Raw genomic sequence first — 23,102 nt, 5'->3', positions numbered from 1 at the left:
AGGGAGAGAGAGAGAGAGAGAGAGAGAGAGAGAGAGAGAGAGAGAGAGAGAGAAAGCAGAGAATTGAGATGAGGTCCCTGCTGATGTTGGCCCTGATCACCTGGCTGAGGTGTCTGTCACACATCTCCACCGAAAGTGACTCTTTTATTCCTCCACTGAGCATTGGTATGTCAGGCAGGATGATTGAGGGCAATGCATTCTTGTGAGAATTCTTTGGCATGGGAATTGGGGCTTTTTCCCACATTTGCCTATTCATTCAGCCATTTGTTTACACCAAAATGTTTATTTAGACTCTTGGCTATAATCCACCATAACTTCATTTGTTATTCAATTGCCCAATTGTTCCAGCTTTGGCCAATGGGAGCATGTCCAGGTGCCTCCTGTGTTCCAGGGAGCCAGGTTCCTTACTGTGTGCTTTTCTCTTTAAGCTCTGCCATTCACTGGGGAACACTGACACACTCCAGGACCACTAGTGTATCTCCTGCTGCAGTCCTTTATCCAAGAAGCCGCATTCCTTTGATGTGAGAAAGCTTATAGGAATCAAGAGCTGGCTCTGGGATCTGCAGGCTCCTTGCTGTGCATTATCACTTCTAGGCCTATCACACTCTAACCCCAAGAGCACAATCATTCACCACATTTTCCAAATGTACCCCATCTGGTGAGAATAAGGCAGATCTGGAATTTATGCTATCCTCTCCTTCAGTCCTACCACTGGGTCCTTCTAGACTTGGCTTACATATTTGCACAGTAAGGAAGCTTGTTCAATATCCACTTTCCATTGTCCATTTCCAGTGTACAGAGCCACAGGTCCTGGGTGGCACACAGCCACCACAGGAGCAACCAGGGAGCAGTTGCATGTGGATTACTTTGGTGCTGCCAACTTTGCTAAGGTCCAGCGACATGGAGGCCAATGACTTTAGCTCCTGGCCCTAGATGTTAGGCAGCCCTGTGGTTTAGGAAAAACCCACATAAAAGAAACCCATCTAACTTTGATAAAATTCAGTATTTCTTAAATTTTGCAAACACAATCTTGGTTTTATTCATCTAGTATCAGTGAATACCACATGAACTACAGAGTATAATTTATTCAGCTATTTGATTTTATACACCCCTTCCAATAAAGATAGAACCCATTTCCAATTAGTACCAAAACCATAAAATATTCAAAAGCATGAAAATATATTTTTTAATTGTGCAACCTTTTTCACATATTAAACGCAGAACTTCAATTTATCCATGAACATGCTGGACTGCTAAAATTTGAAGGTTATGTCACCTTAAAATTCACTTGTATGGACATGACTTTATTATATCCACTCTCTTTAAGGTAAGAAGATTAAAGAAGCAGATTTTGAATGAGCCAAGCACATAAAGAATTGGACTGTACTCAAAACAAGACAGTGAAGAATGTGAAGATTGAAGTTCAAGGGTAAGGCAAGCCATGGGGCAAATCAAGAAAGTCATCAAGGACAAGAGGAGCCAGTCATTAGAAACCAAGTTAATGCAATAGATCAAACTCCAGAATCCTGGAAAACTAGGAACCAAAAATATTAAGCAAGTTGATGGGGAAAAGCAGACATACAAAAGCACCAATATGGGAAAATGGGATTGGAGTACAAATATGGGCCCTAGTAAAAAAGCACTTGCCACAAATGTCTGCTATAAAAGATACCTTTACAAATAAAAATCTTTTTACTGGAACAGATGATAATTACAGGCAAGGCTATTCCAAAGTTTAAAGGCTTTAACTAGTAAATGGTTCATCTGAATAGAAAGCTAAATAAAAATGTAACAGTGAATCCACTCTCATATATAATATTAATACACCAATAAAAATCTGAATATATTAAGAAAATCACAATGGAATGAAGGAAGGGAAGAAGGAAGAATGTATTTTAGACAAATGCAATAATCATCTCAAAAGGCAGGAACCTTCCAAAAGCTCACTGGAATTTGGGAAAACAAGGATTCGATTGTTTTGTATGGTGGGATCACCATTACCTTTCAATATGCCCATTTAAAAAAAATAATTTGATTTTCTATTTAGTGTTTCTAAATCAGTACATTTTTTGTGATTATTTTTCTATTCATTATTTGTATCTAAAAATATACAACAGAAACACTATGCTTTACACTAAATACATCATGCCTTTATTATTAATTTAATTCATATAAATATTTTAAAAATTATTAGTTGTTGATGGATCTTTATTTTATTCATTTATATGCAATGTTGAGAATTGAACCAAGTGCCTCACACATGCTAGGCAAGTGCTTTATCACTGAACCAAAACCCTAGACCCTGTAAAAGTAACTTTAATTGTTAAAAATATGCATCAACTTTCAATGTTGACCTTGAAAGTAAAATATATTTTCCTGGTAATATAGAGCTTATTTGGTCAATTTTTATTTTATGTTTTGTAGTTTTTTAAACTGTAATTTTCACTTCCAATATGATAATGAAATCATTGGTTAAATATTGTGTTATGGCTTCTTTTTCTTTTATATTAGAGGATTGATTTTAGAAAATAGGATTCAAATTAAATAATACACAATAATCACAAATTCGTAGGATCAAAATTATGGCAACTCTATCAGGATTACAAGCTGCTTTTAAAAAGCCAAACACAATTGGAATAGAAGTTTACTTAACACTTAACTGTAATTCTTGTGGGTGTCTTGGTAAAAGATAGAAACTCATTTATTACTGAAGTTAAGCAGGACTTAGAGGTTGGAATGTTTGTCCTCACTGGTGACAAGGCAGCTTTGCACTCTCCCTCCACTCATGGCAAGGCATCAGGTTTCCTTGGAGATGCAGCCAGGGTTACACTACTCTGTGCGCTGACACCATCTGAGTTCACTTTGAAATGAAGAAACACAGAAGCAACAGCCATATGAAGTGGAGTCCTGGAGTTCTTGATAGTTTTCTCTGTCATATACTAATGCATTTATTATGAATAATTTGAAGTTTTTGAGGAACCATAATAGGAAATGTATTGACTATTGTTCCAGAGCTGTAATAGTGTTTGAAAGCTACCTACCCCTTCAATCCCCTTACTGAATGACCAAAGTTTTTTTTCCAAAAAATTTCAAATTAATTTTTGATTCTCCTTTCTTTTAACCCAATCTCTATAATTATGACATTCTTTATTATTAATAAAGAATTAAATTGGGATGGCGTTGTGGCTCAGAGATAAAGTGCTCACCTAGCACACATGAGGCATTGGATTTAATCCTCAACACCACATAAAGTAAAATAAAGACATTGTGACCACCTGTAACTAAAAAATAAAAATAGTTTTAAAAGAATTAAATCTAATTAATTACAATTAAATCTAAATCTAATTATTTAAGCATTTACATATTTTTTTAAAAAATCATTTTGTATTATATAACAAGAGATGGGAAAAAGGTATAGTATGGTTACAGCCAATTTGTTATCCAGCAAAGACAATTTTCTTCTTCATTCATATTTCTGCTCAAATTCCTTTCAAAGAAAGTAATCTTCAATACCTAATTTCTGGTTGTGATCCAAACTCATGATACTTGTGAAAGACTGAAATATTTGTAAATGCATAAAATAACTATTCAGAGTTACAACCTCTATTCAGTGTTTTTCAAATAATTTTAAAAATATCAAGTCACATTTTTTTAAGCCTCATCTTTTACTAAGTACTTATCTTCACCAAGAGGGCATTGCATTATGCTTTCTAAAAAATTAACAGGAAGAGGAGGGGGAGGAGAGGCAGGAGTGTGGACTTCAAAAATTTTGGAACTGGATTGAAAGAGAACATTGAAAAAGAGAAGAAATTATTGTTGAAATTTTGGATACCAATGTACATAGAGTTTGCTACTAGGGACTATATGAATATAAGTTTTTAAGTGAAAATGTAAAGAGGAACAGAAAGACATGCAAATAATGAAAATCAGTTAGGGAGTTCACCAAATTACATATACAAGTACTTTTATGATACATTTTTCAATTAAATTTTTGCTGGGTCTTATCATGACCTCTGTTAATATTTGAGAATCATAATTGAAAATGCCAGCTTTTAGCTTAAGCATCCTAAATAAATAAGTGATGTACAGTTTTATTTATTCTGTTGTCAATTAAAGAAAACAATGGTCTTCCTTATGGGAAGACAGCCACCTTTCCTTGGGTTTGTGCACGGTTGTCCCTTTGTATTCATGGAAGGGTGGCTCCAAGCCCATCACCCCCCTACACAGAAAAATCTGCTGAATTTTAAGTTCCTTATGTACAATAGTGTTATATGTTTATATGACTTACTGCACATCCTCCTGTATACTTTCAGTCAGTTTTACATTACTCATAACATTTTGATACATTTTATTGGGATGTTATATTTTGTTGGGATGTTCGATATTGTTTAGGAACTAGTGTCTAGAATAAAGGTATGTGCATGTATAGTAATAATTGCATTTATTTCCAGATATCTTCAAACCCATCATTGACTGAATCTACTCATAAATAACCTGAAGGTATTCAAGACTGACTGTACTTTAAACAACATATAGGATTATAATTATGATATTAAATGTTATAATTTTCTCCATAAATACAGTATTTTAATAATCCCAAGTTACTATATCACATTTTGTTATCCTAAATCATACAATATTTTATTTAACTGGTCTCCTTTTCATTACATGAGATCACTGTTCTATAATTTTTTCCTAAAATTGCCAGATAAAGTTCTTTATACCCAAAATCTCAGAATGCCTCCTCTCTCTCTTCAAAAGCCACTTGGATACATGTACCATTCTTAGTTTAAAACTAAGCAAGTGTTCTGAGTTCCCTCTGCCTCTGGAAGGTGATTATGTCAATAAATCTTTTCCTAAAAGCTCTTCTAGCAACCTGCTGTTGTCATTTATACACTGAGAGAGAATTTCTAACTTTCCTCTCAAGAATGCATAGTAGATTTAGTGATTCACTTCTAAAGAACAGTAAGTAGTGAAAGAAGAGTGGATGGTTTATAAGACTGGGTTATAAAAGACAAAACATACCAATAGTCCACTTCTAAGTGCCTTCTTCCCATAGCCCCCAATTTGTACTAGAATTTCATTCTTTTACCTTAACATCAAATATAACTCATGCTGTATTAATATGAAAATAGATTAATGGTCTGTAAGTATAGTTTATGCAATTAACACGTACAATCTACTAAAATATGATCACCAAAATAATGTAATGTATTTGTTACATTTCTAAGAAAAGTCAGCCTTGAAAACTTAATTTAAAGTTAAGTTTAAAACTTAAAGTCAAATTTAATTCTTGCATTTCTCTGTCTTTCTCTGTATGTGTGTGTATTCTCAATTTCACAGGGCTGGGGATTAAACCCAAGTCTCACACATGCTAGACAGGCATTCTACCAATGAGGTAAATATCCAGGCTTTTAAAATCTTGATACAGGGTCTGAGCTTGAACTTGAACTTGCAACCCACCTTCCTCAGCCTCCTGATAACTGGGATTATAGGAATGTGCCCCCATGTACTGATTATGTCTAAGTTTTAAAAATTTGTTTTAATTAGTTAAATGTGTCTAATTATTAACTTTTTTTACTTTTAATAATTAATGTGTGAAAAAATATATAAAAATAACCTCATTAATATTGATTTTTATGAACAAGCACACTAACAAGACCCTGTAGTGAAAGTTGAATTTTCTGCTTCTCTTGGCCAGTGGATTCCTAATAAGTGGCAGGCCTCAGCATCCAAGGTGCTCTTGATAGGAGACTCTACTCACTGGCATTCCAGCAGACCACAGAAGCTCACCACCAACTTTTTTTTTTTCCCCCAGGAGTCCCAGCTTCTGAAATTATAAGATGCAAACTACCTCCAAGCCTTTCACAACAATGAGGGTGCTCAGCTAGTGGTATATATACCTTTTGGTTCAATGCTATTGGTTCATTTTATGCTAATAGGGTTTGGAAAAAGTACCAACCCTATTGGTGGAAACTTAAGAATTGCTCATGGCCCTATGAGCCCTGAGGGAAAAGCAGAAGGGAGGGCAGAGCACTTGTGCTTATGCAACAGCGAGTCCTCCAGTCCACGCTGCAGGTAGAGGTGAGAGGAGGGGCCTGGGGAGGAGCCGGGGGGAGGAGCCATCGCTGTCTCCCAGAAGGAGGAGACAAAATGGAGCCAGAGTAGCCAGAGGAGCTGGAGGAGATGGAGGAGCCAGAGTAGCTGCTGCTGCATCCCAGAAGGAGTGGCCATAGCGCCTAAGACAAAGCTGCAGCTGGAGCACGGGAGCCACTGGAGCGCAGGTACTGCTTCTGTGCAGGAGCTTATGCCGCCTCCGCCAGGAAATGGGAGCCACCAGAGCAGGGAAGCGTTGGAGTGCGGGAGCCAGGAGCCGCTGCCACCCTGCTGCCACCGCCGCCAGAGCATTGAATTCGTTCGAGTGCAGGAGGCGACTTTGCTGCTCGAGTGTAGGAGCCAATGACGCTACCACCAGATCGCGGGACCCAGCACCACCTTGTTGGTGGCGTCCAAAATTCAGGATCCCACAATGCCGCCAACAGATTACCAGAGATGCTGGAATGCAGGAGCCAATGCTGTTGCAGCTGGAATGCAGGAGCTGCTGCCACCAGAGCTCAGAGCCGCCGGCTAGGGGACCCAAGCCAAAGGATCCAAGCTGAGAAGCCCTGGGAGCACCTTGGGTTGGAGGACTACAGCTTCTGGAGAGGTAGTCTTTGGCGAAAGGAGTCGCCACATTAGAGGAGGACTTACCCAGGGTGGGCATCTTTCTCTGAAGCGCTGGAAGTGTGACCTGTGAGTTTCGGGGTTGTGGGGCTGGAGGTAAGGGGGTACCTCTTGTGTTTTAAGGAGTGTGTAGAGGTAGATGCAGCATGAGGATCCCTCAGGTGGGGGCATACCTTGCAGTGTCTGGGTGGGATCCCATTTTGTGAAGGTACAGTTATGTGGGTCTCAGTGAGGAGATCTTAAAGGAGAGTCAAGTTCCTGGGGACAGGAAGGCCTGTTGTGGTGGTGGAAAGCGGATGCCAAAGGGAGCCCAGCCTTCCGCAAAAATGAGAGGCTCAATTTGGGGCCATGAAGATTTCTTCCCAGATCCCAACATTCTCATTCCTGGGAGACAACTCTAGGAGTCAGAAGGACCCTCCACTTAGCATTCCAGGCCCGAGTGTATGGACTGCTCCTTTGGCATATGGGTCTCCTCACCCCTTGCTCTCTATGACAGGAAGATAGCAGGTTTTGCTTGCCCTCCACCTTTTCACTCTCCCTTGGGCCAACCTCGAGTTTATTCAGGCCTCTGGATTCATAGCTTAGTCCAGGTCCCTGTAGAGGTTGGGGATGTTTACAGTTGTGGAGACAAAGGATAGCATTTCCATATATGGACTGTGAATGTGTGGGTCCATGAATATGGCTGTGTGTGCATGAGGACATGTGCCTGTAGTATGTGTATATGAGAATGTGTGTGCACATGTCTGGAGATGTCCAAGTGTGTACCTAGGTATTGTGTGTATGTGTATCTATCTGTGTGCATGAACAGTTTTTGTGAGTCTGTACTTGTATGATATGTGAGTTCGTGGGAGTGAATAAGGCTATGACTCTGTGTGTGCTTGTGTGGTCAGTGTGTATTACACTTCCCTTGTCAGTGCCGCCATCACTCAGCTTAGTGCCACATTGCAGCTATGTTTGCATCTTGCAAGTTGTCAGCCCAAGATAAAGGGGATACAAAATAAAGGACACAGAATAGAGAAGTAGAAAAAAGGCAGAAGGCAGAGTGTTGGGTAAAGGTGTGAACATAAAGGGCCAGAGCATGCAGGGAAATCAGGGGCATAGGAAGTGGCTCTTCCCAGCCCTGAGTGCTTCCATTTAGGAAGGTGCTGCAGTCACTGCCCAGAGGCAGCATATGACATGAGGCCACAGTTGCTGCTGTCAGAGCACTCTTGGAGCTGGGAGTGTGCACATAGGGGAAAGTTGGTGTCATCTTGGATTCTGAGTTCTTCTTTGATTTGCAAAGGTGGTAGCAGTGCCTCTGTAAAGACAGGTGATGCACAGAGGTGCAGCTTCCAGCAGGAAGGACAGTTGCTACCTGAACGCGACCAAGAGATGGTGGAGCACATGACCTGAGCATTTTTTACAAGGCACAGAGTACCTGTGTGAAGGCCACCTGGAGCTCACCTGCCAGGTAAGGACTTCACTAATTACCTGACGTTCAGTCAAGTGAGTGGCAGTAGTGGATGGCCTGGTTCTAAAGCTCCTTGCTAAAGGAGGAAAATATTTTAAGTGATATAGGAAATGTTTTTCCTAGAGGAGTTGAAAGAAGGAAATTTGGAGGGAACAAAAAAGGTTGTTCTGTCAATTTGGGGCTGGGGTCAGGTTGAACCTGAGAAGGCAATCTGCTGCCTACAAGATTAGAAAATCCTCATGCTTGCTAACATTGAAAGAGATTGGCATGGCCACATTTTACCATTGTTTTTCTTTTCTATAGTTTATGTTCACTTAAAGTGCTTAATTCGAATCTAATTACTAGTGTGAAAAAGCACAAGGTACAACTAAGAGATTGCATTAGGAAACTTAATTATTTAACATGGGATTTTTTTAAAAAAGTTCTATTTATCCAAAAACTGATTTATTTTGTGTAATGGCTTAAAGTCTGATAATTGATGTTGGTGGTGTGTTATACATGAATTTTCTTCTATAGTATTTTTGATAATTTTGAAACATTCAGAGTTAACATATTGGTCAGAAAATGAGTCTTTCAATCAAGACTTTTATATTATAGTTGTATGTCAATATTAATAAGTTTGATATTACATCTTTTAACCAAGTTCAAATTCTTGCAGATTATACTTTGAGCACTTATTTATCTGCAACAGATGGAAAAAAATATATTTGATATGTTACTATTTTAGAAATGTATGTTAAGTAAAACTATACTGAAATGCATTGAGAAGTCTATCCAAGATTTTTTAGAATTTTACAAAATCTTGTCAAATTCATAAAGTGTGGCTTTAAAAACAAATTTTATGGAATATAACAAAACATTCTTTTAAAGTAGTAGTCACAATCATTTTATTTAGGTGGAGGAAAGAATGAAGGAAAGCTGGCACATTTTAAGAAACAAAATTGGTGCAAGAAAATCTTTTGAGTAAAAAGATTATATATATATTTCACTTTAAAATATTTTCCAGATGGAAAAAAATGCAAGAATTTTTCCTGCTTTATGTAATTTTTTAGTCTGGTGAGTTGCCAATTTTAACTTGTTTTTGTTTTATGTGAGATTCAGATACACACTGATAACTATATGGTTATTTGAAAGGCTTTCAGCTGCTGAGGAAGTGTATTTATGCTTTCAGTTGAAAAGAACTTATTCCCTGGAAAGCACTGAAAAAAATGAAAACATTTCAGAATTATTTTCAGATTATTTTTCATATTCCTTTTTGATACTATAGGTTATTTTATCTGTTATAGGTGTTAATTACATTTTTATAAAGTAAAAATTTAGACTATCTTTGGAAAAAAAAATACCTAGCTATATCTGATATTTAAAAGAGATTTTGTCAAAAGCATAAATTAACAAAGGTGACAAGTTAATGGAGGTGGAAAAGTTAATTGAGCTCTTTCACATTATTTGAGAAAATAGCATATGCTTGCTGACTTTAGGAATCATGGCTGGTGAGAAATCACCAAAGTTTTACCAAAAGCAACTTTATCATAAACAAAATCTACTAAAATCTGCAGGTTCCAATTCATAATTGTTATAAATGTTTTTTTGTATTCATACTGTCCAAAAGTTTCAAATCACATCTCCAATTCAGCTGATTTGTTAGTTTTTAGGGATGGTTAAATATATGCCCATATTTTATTAATTCATACTATCCACAAATCCAGATACAATATAATAAAACATTTTCAGTGAATCACTTTCTTTCTTTTAAGTATTTACCTTTTTAACCTGGTTAAATTAGTGAACTGATTTAGAATATAAAATCTAGAAAATACCACAGGTCTTACAATGTCAAATATTGATCATTGGTGGTACACTTCGGTGGCTTTTGTTTTTGTTTTATAGAAAAAGATTTTAGAAGCATTGATGGGAGGCTAAACTATTTTGATTCAAATCAACCTATATATTTTTAAGTTCTACATATTTTTAATTTCTTTACAAATATTTTAATACTTATTGTTAAGTACATATACACCAAGAGAAAATATTAAATATAGGGAAACACTTGCTTGGGGAGTTTAAATTAGCTTTAAATATATATATATATAAAATGTAGTTTTTGACTATTTTAGATCATAGTTCATTGCCTCAATTGGCATGAAATAAAAACATAATATTTAACATGTTCCTATCAGTATTTCTTTATATTTTATAAACATTCTACATGCAAAATTGGTATTAAGTTTAACATAAAATTTCACTCAAAAATTATGAAGACTAAGTTATATTACCAACTCAAGTAGTTTATTTGCTCTCACAACTGTTTGGCTGCCAAACATAGGTTAAATAAATTTCTTTACCTAAACTATTTGCATTGTAATGAAATAAATTCTGACTGCTTGAAAAGTCATGATCTACTAGAAATTTGCCTGTAAAATAATTTGTGAACATTAAATATTTTGAATATAGGATTCTTCACAATTGATAGAAATAATTTTGTATGTATATTGTATAACATCAGTGTTGATTTTTAATGTTTATCATTATTTTCTGTGACTTGTCTAATACGTATTTGGTGATTTTCATTAAAGTATTGGGTACTTTCTCCAAGACTGAAATGTCAATATAAAGTGTACTTGATTGTATTAAAAATATGTTGCAGGAATTGAGCAAGCAAAGAAAAGTATAAAGGTTTTTTATGGTCTTTTTCTAAACCTAGGTTCTGCTTATCTGTAGCTCTTTATTGATGCTATAGATAAGATGGTGCTGCTATGTTAGTGACAGACAAAATACAAAACATTTCACTTACTTCAAAACTTGAACAGAAAGTCTATTTTTTTATATATGCATTTGAAGTCCAAGTTTGTTTTCTCTTTTTTACAATCCCTGAGTGACACTTGAAATTGTAAGGGTAAAAGAAATTGAAGTTAAAGCGTAAAAGCTAAAGGGTAAAAGACCGGGCATTGAAAGTTTCTAAGCTGCAAGGTCTGAGTTAAAATGTAAAGGATTAGGTATTGTTAGGTTTCTATGCTACCTGCAAAACCTGAAATCCCTGTAGCTGTTAGGACAATACTGGAACTGCCCAGTAAATATTCCTACTGACTCCCTGGTTGTCCAATAACTTGGGACTCTGTGTAACTGGTCATGTAGTCATTTAGGCCCTAAAACCAATCAGTTTGAATGTGTACCCCGTTTAGAACTGACCTATCACCCCCGCCTGACCTATTCCCGCCAACGAATGAACTAATCATGTTTAGGAATTGTTGTTTGATTTTCCCGTGGTGTATAATGATTTGTTAAAGGAGACTGTGATGTATGTAAAATCCCCGCCCTCCCCAAAAAAAGTGTACTTAAGCAGTGCTCAGCCCCTGCTCGGGGCTCTGGGCTGTTCTCCCTTCTTGAGTGGGCACGGAGCCCCAGCATGCTGGTTCAATAAATCCCCTTCTGCCAATTGCATGAGTGGTCACTTGGTGGTCTCTTTCTCCGACGCTTCGCCGGACCCTTACAAAATGTCTCAACAATTTTCAGACTTCTTGATGATGGACTATTTGTGGCAATTTTAAGGAAAATCTATTTTATTGGTAGCATAAAACACTTTTAAGATTGTATCTCTAGCACAATTTGTGATACAGGAGAAGTAGAGTATCTTAAAGACAAAAGACTTAAGATAATACAGACCTTACTGGGTAGATATAATCTTCTTTCAAATTCAGATTTGAGCACTTGCAGTGTGGTATATCATAAATGTGGGTTTCTTAAGAGATTTTCTTACTAGAAATCAAATCCTTGGTGACACACATTTGTGTTAGTCTTTTCAACAGTGGGTTGAAGTTCAGCCGTAGCCTGAGGGAGAATCTCCTGATCATTGTGAACTGCAATAGAAAAGACTCTGTTCTTGACAGGTGCAAACCGTAAAAATTACTGTGTCATTTTTCCTAAATTAATAAAGCTTAAAGACCAATCATATCTAAGTTGTTTTTTGGTGTTTTAATATTTAGCATTTTAAAACAGAAAATGGTTCCTCTGGGCCTATTTTATGGGGTTAATGCATTGTCAGGTTCTAAGAATTCACTTAAATAAAAAAACACTAGCAATCTTATTTATTTTTCACAAGCAGTAATTCCAACAATAATAGCATGTCTATCAGTTAGGTAAGAACTAGCCAGTGCAGTACCACTGTGAGTTCTAGCAAGAAAGATAAAGTGAGATGTTTTCGTTTTATGTTTCTCAAGCTAAAAGACAAAGGAGTGTTAGTGAACTAGACTTGGACTCTTTTATTCAGTGAACTTCCACTATACAATTATTTGGTTTAATATCTAAACTATATTTTAATATAAGTGCCAATAGCACAGTATTGTATAGTAATTGCTTTCAATTATTTCACCAATAAAGCTGAGTCCCTAGATATCCTGGGAAAAAATTGTGCATACTTTATAAATTCTTGTTTGTGGGTGATTCAAAAGATAGACATTATAAAACTGTGTTTTCTATTTTTTACATTTTATTATCATAAGATTTTCTTTTTTCTAATTTATTGAATATATCAAGATTTGTTTACAAAAACTTATCTAGTAAAATAATTTTTTAAAATTGATAATTTCAAATTAGAAAGAATGTTTAGTTCCTCTCACAGTCACCACAAACGTTTACTTGTGAGTCTGCTGAATCTGTTTTTACTACATATGCACACTCTAATAAAATCATGTCAAGAAATAACAATTTTTTGGCAGTCTGTAACTTTTGTAGCATGTTCTCTGGGAATGTACCTTGTCTGCACTTCCACAAAGGCTAATTTTTCATTTATTAATGGAAAAAAAATCATAGAGATACAAGTAATTTTTGAGACCATTTGGAGAATTTACACCCCCTTGAATTAATAAAGGAGTTGCTTTGTGATACCTCTCAAAGACAGCAATACATGTCCTGCTTGAACATGGATAGTGACAAAGAGTACACTGCCTCACCAAGATAGCAACTTTCATTCATGAACATCTCTTCTTTTGTTGAGCAAAATTAATTCTTCCTATTTTTTTAAATCTCCTGATACCAGTGTGGCTGTATAGAATTTTTTTTTTTTCTCTATTACATTTGAGCTTGAAAATCTCATGTGCCTTGGTTTCCAAACTGTATACTCTCCCAGGAACCCTCACCTAAATAGTTTTTCCAATCTTTATGTGTGATATGCATCTGAATGTGATCCACTTTATGGTCCTACTATGAAAAGACATCTCTCTCTTTTAAACAGATGTTCTGCTTGTCTAAAAGATTTCAGGATTATGCTATTTGTTAATATGGAATTTACACTTGTCTTTTATGAATTTAGATTTTGCACACTTCTCTTCTTAAGGTTTATGATTGGTTAACTTGCTCCTTGTTGTCAGTGTTTATTCTTTCAGCTGCTTAAGATTTTCTAATCTAAGGAAGCCTGGCATGTGCAATTACAAGTTAAAAATATTGTCTTCAGCCCTATTGCATATATATTTTTAAACATTTATTAATTTATTATTTTTATTTATCTATTTATCTACTTATTTATTTACATGTGGTACTGTGGATTGAACCCAGTGCCTCACACATGAGCGGCGAGTGCACTACCACTGATCTACAACCCTAGCCCACATATATTTTAAAGATCTCTTGACACCAATTAATGTAATTGAAAAACACTATCAAACAACAAAAACAACAAAACACTATTAAACAAAACTTAAAAATAGCTTGTGTTCTTGTTGCTTTTAGATATTTTGAATAATTTTGCTCATCAATAATTTATGTAGATTTATTATTTTTATGCTTAAATGAGTCTTGCTTCTACATACCCTCCCACTTTTCCAAACACCACACCCTTCTCCCAAAGGGAAGAAATGAATAATTGCAAATTTTCATACCACAATGGGAAATCCAGAGTTACTGAGAATTCCAAGCATTCAACTTGACATTTAGCATATTTAGGTGAGACCTATGTAGAGCCAATATTTGGGGCAGGATTAGGAATAAGAAAGAACTTAGTTATTTGTGTTAATATCTTTATTGCAGGTGAAGAGTTAAGAATTATATGCGTTGAAGTGGCAGCCATAGTGTATTGCTATGTATTATATTATAGATCTTCAAAGCTGTGAGAAATAGGTGGTATAAACCTGATATTCTTGAGGAATCCATACATAAATACGTTCCTGAGTAATTAAGTTTCAAAAGTACTCAATTCATTTTCAATCATCTTGAAAGTTAACAATATCATAAGTCAAAGCTGCAATTAGTACACCTACTCAACAATCCAGCCTACCAGTCCAGTACAATGTAGAATATTGGTTGTTTATTCTTATGACGATGTGATTCACTGGGATCTGTACTTTTGCTGCCACTGGACAAAAAGATTATCATACCACATATGATTTATCTTTGAAAAGGATAAAATTCAGAATTGGAAGTTTGTTTACTACTCAATGCATATCACTTTCACACTAATATAAAGTTTAAAAACAAGTCAAACTATCATTATGTCAGTGCCCATGTATATATTAATTTTTTTTTGAGCACCAGGGGTTAAACTCAGGGAACTTGAGCACTGAGCCACATTCCCACCCCTTTCTTTTTTAAAATATTTTTTAGTTGTTGTTGGACATTTATTTATTTATTTGTATGTGGTGCTGGGAATTAAATGCAGTGCCTCACACATGCTAGGCAAGCATGCTACCACTGAATCACAACCCCAGCCCCCCAGCCCTATCTTAGATTTTATTTAGAGACAAAGCTTCACTGAATTGCTTAGTGCCTCACTTTTGCTGAGGCTGGCTTTGAACTCAAGATCCTCCTGCCTCAGCCTCCAGAAAAGCAGGGATTAGAAGTGCATGCCACTGCATTCAGCTTATATTAAATTTAAAATGTTCAGCAGTTACTCACTATTATATGTCAGGAATAACTCTTGTGAGTATGAGGAATATAGACTTGCATTCATTCAGAAAGACTCTTATTCATCTCTCATACAATTTTTATTCATAAATAATTAAATTGTTTATTTTATTGTTGTGAAAATCTACAACCAAGAAATATAAGTTAAATTAAATTTTGTTTACTGTGATTTTAATATTGATGATGGATGTAAGGGCAATGAAAACATTACAGAAGAAAAAAATATCTGGAATAAATGAGGAGAAATAAGTTGGAGATAAGTACCAAATTTCAAAGTGCATATCATACAGCATGGAAAATAAAGTTTATGCTTTAAACTTAATGGTACTATTTTGAACAAAGATAGAACACCATGCTTCATGTTGGACAAGGAACAATATATCATTTAGGGGTTTTATATCATATAAGGGTTTACATATTGATTTCCAAAAAGCAATAAATTGGTCCCAGACCACAGGATTAAATCTTGCTTTAAAATAAAATGATTTTGTTTCCACTTAACACTGAAATATTTTTTGCTGGAATAACTTTCTATGATGAAGGTACCTATTATTCTTATCCACTTTTTTTACATTTATCATATGCTAAGACAAGAACATACCCAACTTGTTTTGAGAGTGTTTCTTAGAATATTGGTTGAGAAGTGAAAAAAAATCCTTCAAAAAGGAAAATATAAATAAAATTAATTTAAAACTTTATATCGTGTATTAGATACTCTCAATTTCAGATGAGAAATATTTATTTCTAATTTAAAAATTTGCTGGTTTAGCTTCATTAAATATAATACTATTTAATGAGTGCAACTGTGAAAGTGCTAAGCACCTTGCATGATGTATTCCCAAAACTCTATAAAATAAAGTCTTCTCCCTATTTACACATAAGTACATCCAGGATCAGAAAAATTAGTTAACTTTCTCAGTTTAATGTATCAAGTAATAAGTGAAGTCTACATTCAAACTCAGGGACACCTGATTTCAAAGCACTTAACTTCTATAATTCATTTTTATTTTTATTTTTATGGATTTTTGGCTATTTTATGCTATTAGTTAGGTAATGTTTCACTAGGGATAGAAGAAACAGAAAGATGATAGATGTGAAAGCTCTTTTGGAGTAAGTGGTGGTAGTACAGAAAGAAATTGGACATCTTTGACTTTTAGGGAAATATTGGAAAATGTTTGTTTACTTGCTGATATAATATTGGTATTACCCTCTAATGATTTCATCATTTCTTAAAGCATTATTCCACCTTCATTGGTTACCTACCTGTTCCCCTCATGGCAATTGTCCACCATGGACATTGCTGGAGCTGCTGTGTTCCATTTAGCACATCCCCACTCAGTAGGTTTAGTACTTTCTTGTGACACTATTATCTCATTGCTTAACTGTGTGCAAGAAATCAAAGGGAAAAAAACTCTCATTTTATTAGGTTTTTTTTTTTTTATTGCTGCCCTAGCAATTTATTGCAAATGAATGGCTAAAACATCACAAATGTATTACATTTTTTAGTCATAAGTTTGGTATTGGTCTCATCAGTCTAAAATCAATGTGTCTGCAGGACTGAGACTGTATGGGGGAATCTGTTTTCTGCTCATTACTATCATTGACCACATTCAGTGCTCTCTGACTGTAGTACTGAGGTCCCTTTCTTCTTGCTAACTGTAAGCTGAGGAACAGTCTCAGCTTCCAGAAGCAGTCTGCATTCCTTGGCCTTTGGTTCTCTTCTTCCTTGTTTAAAGCCAATAACAGCTGAATGAATCCTTTTCAGATTTTCTTCTGACCCATTCTTCTTTCACTTTTATGGATTCAGGTTATTAGATTGATCCATCTGTATGATATGAGATACTCTCCCCAAATCAAGGTCCTTAACCTTAATCAAATATGCAATATCTCCTTTGCCATGTAATAACATATCCATAGTTTCCTGGGATTAAGACATGGGTATCTTTGGGAGGCCCTTATTCTCTTTAATGCACTCTTCATCAAACACAATCATTTTAGGCTTACACAAGCACTTTAAGAAATTGTTCCTATTAATCGAAGCAGTTCTTTAAATTTTACTTTCTTATAATTAAACTATATTTATTAATCTCTTGGCCTCTAGTTTTGTTCTTGCAAATCACAGTAGTTTAATTATTAAAATATGCCTTTCTCAAACCCTTGCAACAATGATTTCCTGGAAAACCTTTTATTAGTTCATTTATGTTATACATAATATTAGAGTTAATTTTGACATAAGATATAAGCATGGAATAAAGTTGGCTCCAGTGCAGTCCCCAGAATTTCCCTTTCCCTCCCTTCCTTTCTGCCCCTTTTCCCTTTCCTCTACTGTATGGGATCTTTTTTCTATATATTTATAGTTGTTTTTTTTTTTTAGTTTTAAATACTTGCGTGTGTGTGTGTGTGTGTGTGTGTATAATCCAAGTATTTTTAAGTTAATAAGTTGTAGTACCACATTTTTAATATAACCATGGAATTCTTTTTCTTAATACACAGTGGTATATTCACATATGTACATAGAATATTTGCTCAGCTTCATTTCACCATTTTTTTCTTTTTCTGTCTCTTTTCTCTCCCTCTCTCCCTCAATCCCTTTCCTATACTCTACTGATCTCTCTTCTATTTTACTGGTACTCCCCCATCACTTTTACTTTTTTGAGGGGGTAGGGGTACCAGGGATTGAACCCAGGGGCACTTAAACCTTGAGCCACATCCCCAGCCCTTTATATTTTTTTAGTTTGAGACCGGGTCTCACTGAGTTGCTTAGAGACTCGCTAAGTTGCTGAGGCTGGCTTTGAACTTATGATCTTCCTGCCTCAGTCTCCTGAGCTGCTGAGAGTAAAGGCATGCACCACTTGTTCCCAGGAAGTACATTGATTTTGCATAATCACATAAAATGCAGAAAGAAATAAATACTATGATTATAGTCATTAAAAAATGTTTCTTATTTCCTTGCTTTTTAAAATGTAGATTGTTTTATGATAATTTGTATGATCCAAATCTTTTTTAAGTTAATAAGTAGTAGTGTCACATTTTTAACAAAATCATGGAATTCTTTTTCTTAATAAAATTTGATGTAAAAAATAGAATTTAAAATGACTCCATTGACATCAGAACTGTCAAAAAGTACAAAAGTGGGCTGGGGATTTGACTCAAGTGGTAGGTAACACTCTCACCTGGCATGTGCAGGGTGCTGGGTTTGATCCTCAGCACCACATAAAATAAAATAAAAGATGTTTTTTCCACCAAAACCTGAAAAATAAATATTAAAAAGAATTTTCCATCTCTCTCTTCTCTCTCTCTCTTAAAAAAAGAACAAAAGTGAGTGCATAATATAAATTGGTTAGTGTTAATTACATTAAACAATTGAAGGACTCAGCTGGGTGTCTTGGAACACACAAGTTATCCTAGTGACTGAGGAGTTTATCACATGAAGATCATAAGTTTAAGGCCTACCTCAGCAACTTAGTGAGTCCCTGTGTCAAAATAAAGATGGATGGTGGTGATGGGGATGAAGCTCAATGATAGAGAACCCCTCTCTTCATTTTTGGTTTCTAGCTTAAAACATTTTCAGTTTGTTCAAAGGAGTTCAAAATCAGATAAAATGTAAAGGCTGCTATGTAAATTACAATTGCCAAATTATGGAAGCAGCACAGGTGCCCATCAATGGAAGAATGGATAAAAATATGTAGTATATATACACAGTAGAATTCTACTCATCCATAAAGAAAAATTAAATTATGATATTTGTTGGCAAAGTAATGGAACTGGAGAACATCAGGCTAAACAAAATAAGACAGACTCATAAAGTCAAGTGTTGGATATTTCCTTTTATTATGAGCTAGAGAGAGGAAAAAAGGATTTACAAAAGGGGGATCTTATGAAATTAGAAGTGAGACCAATAGATGAAAGTTCTTAAGAAGGAGGGAGAAGGAGACAGTATGCGAAAATACTGGTGAACAAAATCTACAAAATTTTGGTTTGTTTGTATAAATGGACCACAGTAAGGGCTGGAGTTGTGGCTCAGTGGTAGAGCACTTGCCTAGCATGTGGAAGGCACTAGGTTCCAGCCTCAGCACCACATAAAAATAAATAAATAAAATAAAAGTATTTTTAAGGGTAGTATAGTAAATCCTGCATGTATACATGAAATTGTATTAATTTAAATAATAATGATAGAAGGGACATCAATGGGGGGAACAAGCAGATCAGGGGTACTTGGGAATGAGATTGATCAATTTATGAAAGTATGAATGTGGCATAATGAATTCCACTAATATACATAATTATAATGCATCAATAAATAATTTTAAAGAAACAAAGGCCACCATAAAATAGTACTTTACAACTAGAAGGTCCTCACATATCTCTGGAAAGTCATATGGCATACATACCCTTTAAAAATCTTCATATGTGTCAGTTTAAAAATAAATTTATTTTAATTTGAAAATAAAAGAAATTCAATAATCTTAAAAATATTACAGAATTAGGGGCTGGGGTATTGCTAATATGTACAGTGCTCACCTAGCATGTGTGAGATACTGGGTTCAATCCTCAGCATCACATAAAAATAAAATACAATATTGTGTCCACCTATAACTAAAAAAAATTATTAATAAAAAAACATTGACTTTTTTTAATTACATAATTAGGTAACAGTGGCAAACAATTATGTGGTTGTTGGCTTTGCTAATGCTGTTCAATACTTGGTCTTTGGCAGATGAGTGGGGAGAATATTAAAATTTGGGTTGTTACTTAGTTAATGTTGAATAAAATAGGAGGTATAAAATAACAAGTGATGAGGGACTATGCTACCATTTCTGAGCCTTTAAACCTGATTCACCAAGAAGTGACTTTAGCCTTAAAAGTGGCATTTCTAAACTTGGATTTGAATGTAGGAAAGTTCTGAACTCAGTTTGAATTACCAATCTCTAGACACTGTTTCTAATTGTGGAAAGTGCATGTGTTGATTACAATTACAAAAAGTTCAAATACTGAATTTTTGAGCACCAAAAGTTTAAGAACCAAACATGAGGAGAATGATGGATGGAGTGGCAAGCTGAGTCTAGGGTATGTGGACAGTTGTGCTCAACTAGTGCTTATGCTCTCCCTCAGTCTCTTCTCTACCTTTTTCCTTCCCACATTTAAATTTCTCACTGCAAGTGTTTCAAAAATTTTAGATGTTTTTTTTTAATCATGATTTTCATGGTTTCTTGTATCATATCCTATTTTAAATTTTTATTTTTCTGCTTTAAAAAATGGAGTGTTTCACTGATCAGTAAGACCTTGAAATCTTGAAAAGTTTATAATAATCTCGTTAAGAGTTCCTTTAATCACAAGAGCTCAAAGAGACTTTAGAAACCACATTTTTAGTTGTATCATGTACTTTGAAATGCCTAATCACTTTTCCTCCACCTAGGTACAATCTTCGTTTATATTTTCTTAAAAAAAAAATAACTTTTATTTCATCAACTGTATTACAAATTAATGTTAAATATCAGTTTACTGTAAGATTCAACTATGTCTCTCTTCAAGGTGTGATTATCATGTTCTATGGTGAAACATGTTGCTAAATAATAGGTTGATCTAGCTAAAGATACAAAATATTTAAAATGGAAATTTGAAAATTCTGTGGATGGAATAGGTTGCTAATAGATGATACAATAGATAATTCCTTAGCATCACCTGGATTAATCAATTTTTTATTTATTATTGACATTTTTCCTACAGAGAGGATGTGTGCCTAATCATTTCTGAATGATTCACAGATAAACAGAAATATGGGTAACTGGAACCCAAATTTTGGTCTTAAGTAGATCAGAGACCTGGCTCATTAACATATTTTTCACAGATATGTTACTGAAGTATATATGCAAATAAACACTGCTTTTTTTTGAATCATCATAAATTTTGTCTATCTTTAATATAAGTGTAGTTGCAGTTTATTTTTTGAATAGTGAATATTGTTTGATTGCAGATCCAAACTTACAGATAGCCTGATCCAGAAGAAAATAATCCTTTAATATTATAGTAAGGGAAATCTGTGACTTTGTTGCTTAATGTTCTGCCCAAAACCATCAGTAAACTTCTAAGATGGCACACCAAAATGAGTTTTTCTAGTATCATTCCCCTTTCCACATGGTGGGAGTTCTATTTCTTCTTGCTTAAATAAATAAATTTTAGTCTTCAAAATTTCTGTGCCAAGCATCCAGATACAATTGGCAAAGTGAGAAATTTTGTTTCATCTCAAAATTCCACTTGCAACATAATCAATTATTTTTTCCCCCATGTTTCTTAAAAATAAACTTCGGAATAAGTATCCTGACTACCATATGGATTCACTTTCATTCTTTCTGGAATCACCCTAGGAACAAAGGACTTTGTTGGAGGTGTTCTCCCAAATGGGTTTCAAGGGTTTTTTTTTTACATTTGAAATAGGCCTTAAAGGTGCTCATTAACATATCTTCCAGTTAGCCTTGAGGTGTGGTACAATTAAGCCCATTATCCTCATTACAGGGTAATTTTACTATCTATCCTATTTTATACTTATTCACTGTGAACAGATATAAACATTACAAACAGATATGTGAACAAAGATCTAGAAAATGAGGGGTTTATTCTCAGACCTATGAAGACCTAAGCTGAAGTTCTGGATTTCAAATTTTTGGGGGGATTTGAGCTAAATCTTCCCTTTCATTTAAAAAGCTCTGGCGTCATGAGGAGCATGATGTAAAAGCCATCATCAGCAATTTAGTAAGGACCTAAAAAACTCAAAGGGACCCTGTCTGTAAATAAAAATACAAAAAAGGGCTGGGGATGTGAATCAGTGGATAAACACCTCCGGCTTGCATTTCTGGTAACAAAATAAATAAATAAATAAATAAATAAACCCAGAAACTTATGAGTAACAAGCCCTAAAATCGACAGTCTCTCTCATGCATGAATACAACAAATGGAGTTGGGGTTCTCTCCTGATAATTATCCCAGTCTTCACCACTGGGACAATAATCTGGGGACATACTGGACTTGTGGCACATGGATGCCCACAAAGGGCTTCAGAAAGAAGCTGAAAACACAATAGAATGATGGAACAAAATGCTCAGGTTTTCAACTGCTTATCTAAGCTTCACTAAACTAGTCAGAGGGGGAAGGCTGAGCTGCCACAGAGAGTCCTTCTGGCCCCAGACACTGGAGAGAACCATGAGGAGTCCCTTGTCATAATTTCCAGTTTCTGCCATTGCCACTTCAACCAGCTTCAAACAAACTTTATACCCAGTCTCAGGATAACAATCACACTTCACATTTCCTGGCTTTTAGGTATCTCAGCTTTTTCCATGTGATTTGTTTTCAGCTTCTGTGTAGAAAAGAAACCTGGGCTCCTGATCAAGGACATAAAGCCTACAAAAAGATTGAAAGAATGGCGGGCTCCAGACAGGAAGAAAAAAGAAGATTGTGGAAGCCCTCCCCCTCATCACTGGCTGTGTGAGGATTGGAGAATTTTTACCTAAGAGACTGGTTGGATAAGGCTTCAGGCACTTCCCCATTTTCATTGTTGAAAGATTAAGGATCAGAGTTGGGGGATACAGCTTAATTAGTAAAGTGCTTATTTTGCTTATATAAGGTTATGGGTTCAATTTCCTGCACCACACACACACACACACACACACACACACACACACAAAAGAGTAAATAAAGAACTGTGGGAACTGGGGTTGTGATAAAGTGTTAGAGTGCTTTTCTAGTATATGTGAGGTACTGGGTTGAACACCCAGCACCACATTAAAGAAAAACAACAACAAAGAAACAATCTAATAATAATTGTATCCATCTACAGAAACAAATGAAAATTCAAGAAAAAAAGATCGTGTATTAGACTTGTGCACCCTCACTACAAGACCCCATAAATACTTCTTTGATGCGTTTTCAAGTAACTTATATTGCAGGTATGCTTCACAAATCTGGAATCCCCCTACCCTTCTTATTATTATTATTTTGTTGGCTGTGAATTGGATTAAGTCCCTCAGGATGGAGTTACTTTGAG

The 23,102-nt window shown here is 35.2% G+C and overlaps 1 long non-coding RNA gene and 1 pseudogene across 2 annotated transcripts; one reads left to right on the top strand and one right to left on the bottom strand.

The window, feature by feature from the left end:
* LOC107160798 overlaps positions 1–23,102 on the bottom strand; it is a 121,109-nt pseudogene that overhangs the window by 15,223 nt on the left and 82,784 nt on the right.
* Positions 6,120–22,719, top strand: LOC125614660. Of its 2 annotated transcripts, none has more exons than XR_007345230.1 (3): positions 6,120–6,706; positions 8,006–8,173; positions 22,413–22,719. It is a non-coding gene; the product is annotated as an uncharacterized LOC125614660 (long non-coding RNA). The 2 variants fall into 2 exon arrangements; XR_007345229.1 differs by having other exon boundaries at positions 6,120–6,792.

The sequence above is a fragment of the Marmota marmota genome, unplaced genomic scaffold, assembly GCF_001458135.2.
Source record: "Marmota marmota marmota unplaced genomic scaffold, marMar, whole genome shotgun sequence".
Taxonomy (NCBI): Eukaryota; Metazoa; Chordata; class Mammalia; order Rodentia; family Sciuridae; genus Marmota; species Marmota marmota.
The sequence above is the reverse complement of the archived record's forward strand: the minus strand, read 5'-3'. Positions and strand labels throughout refer to the sequence as shown.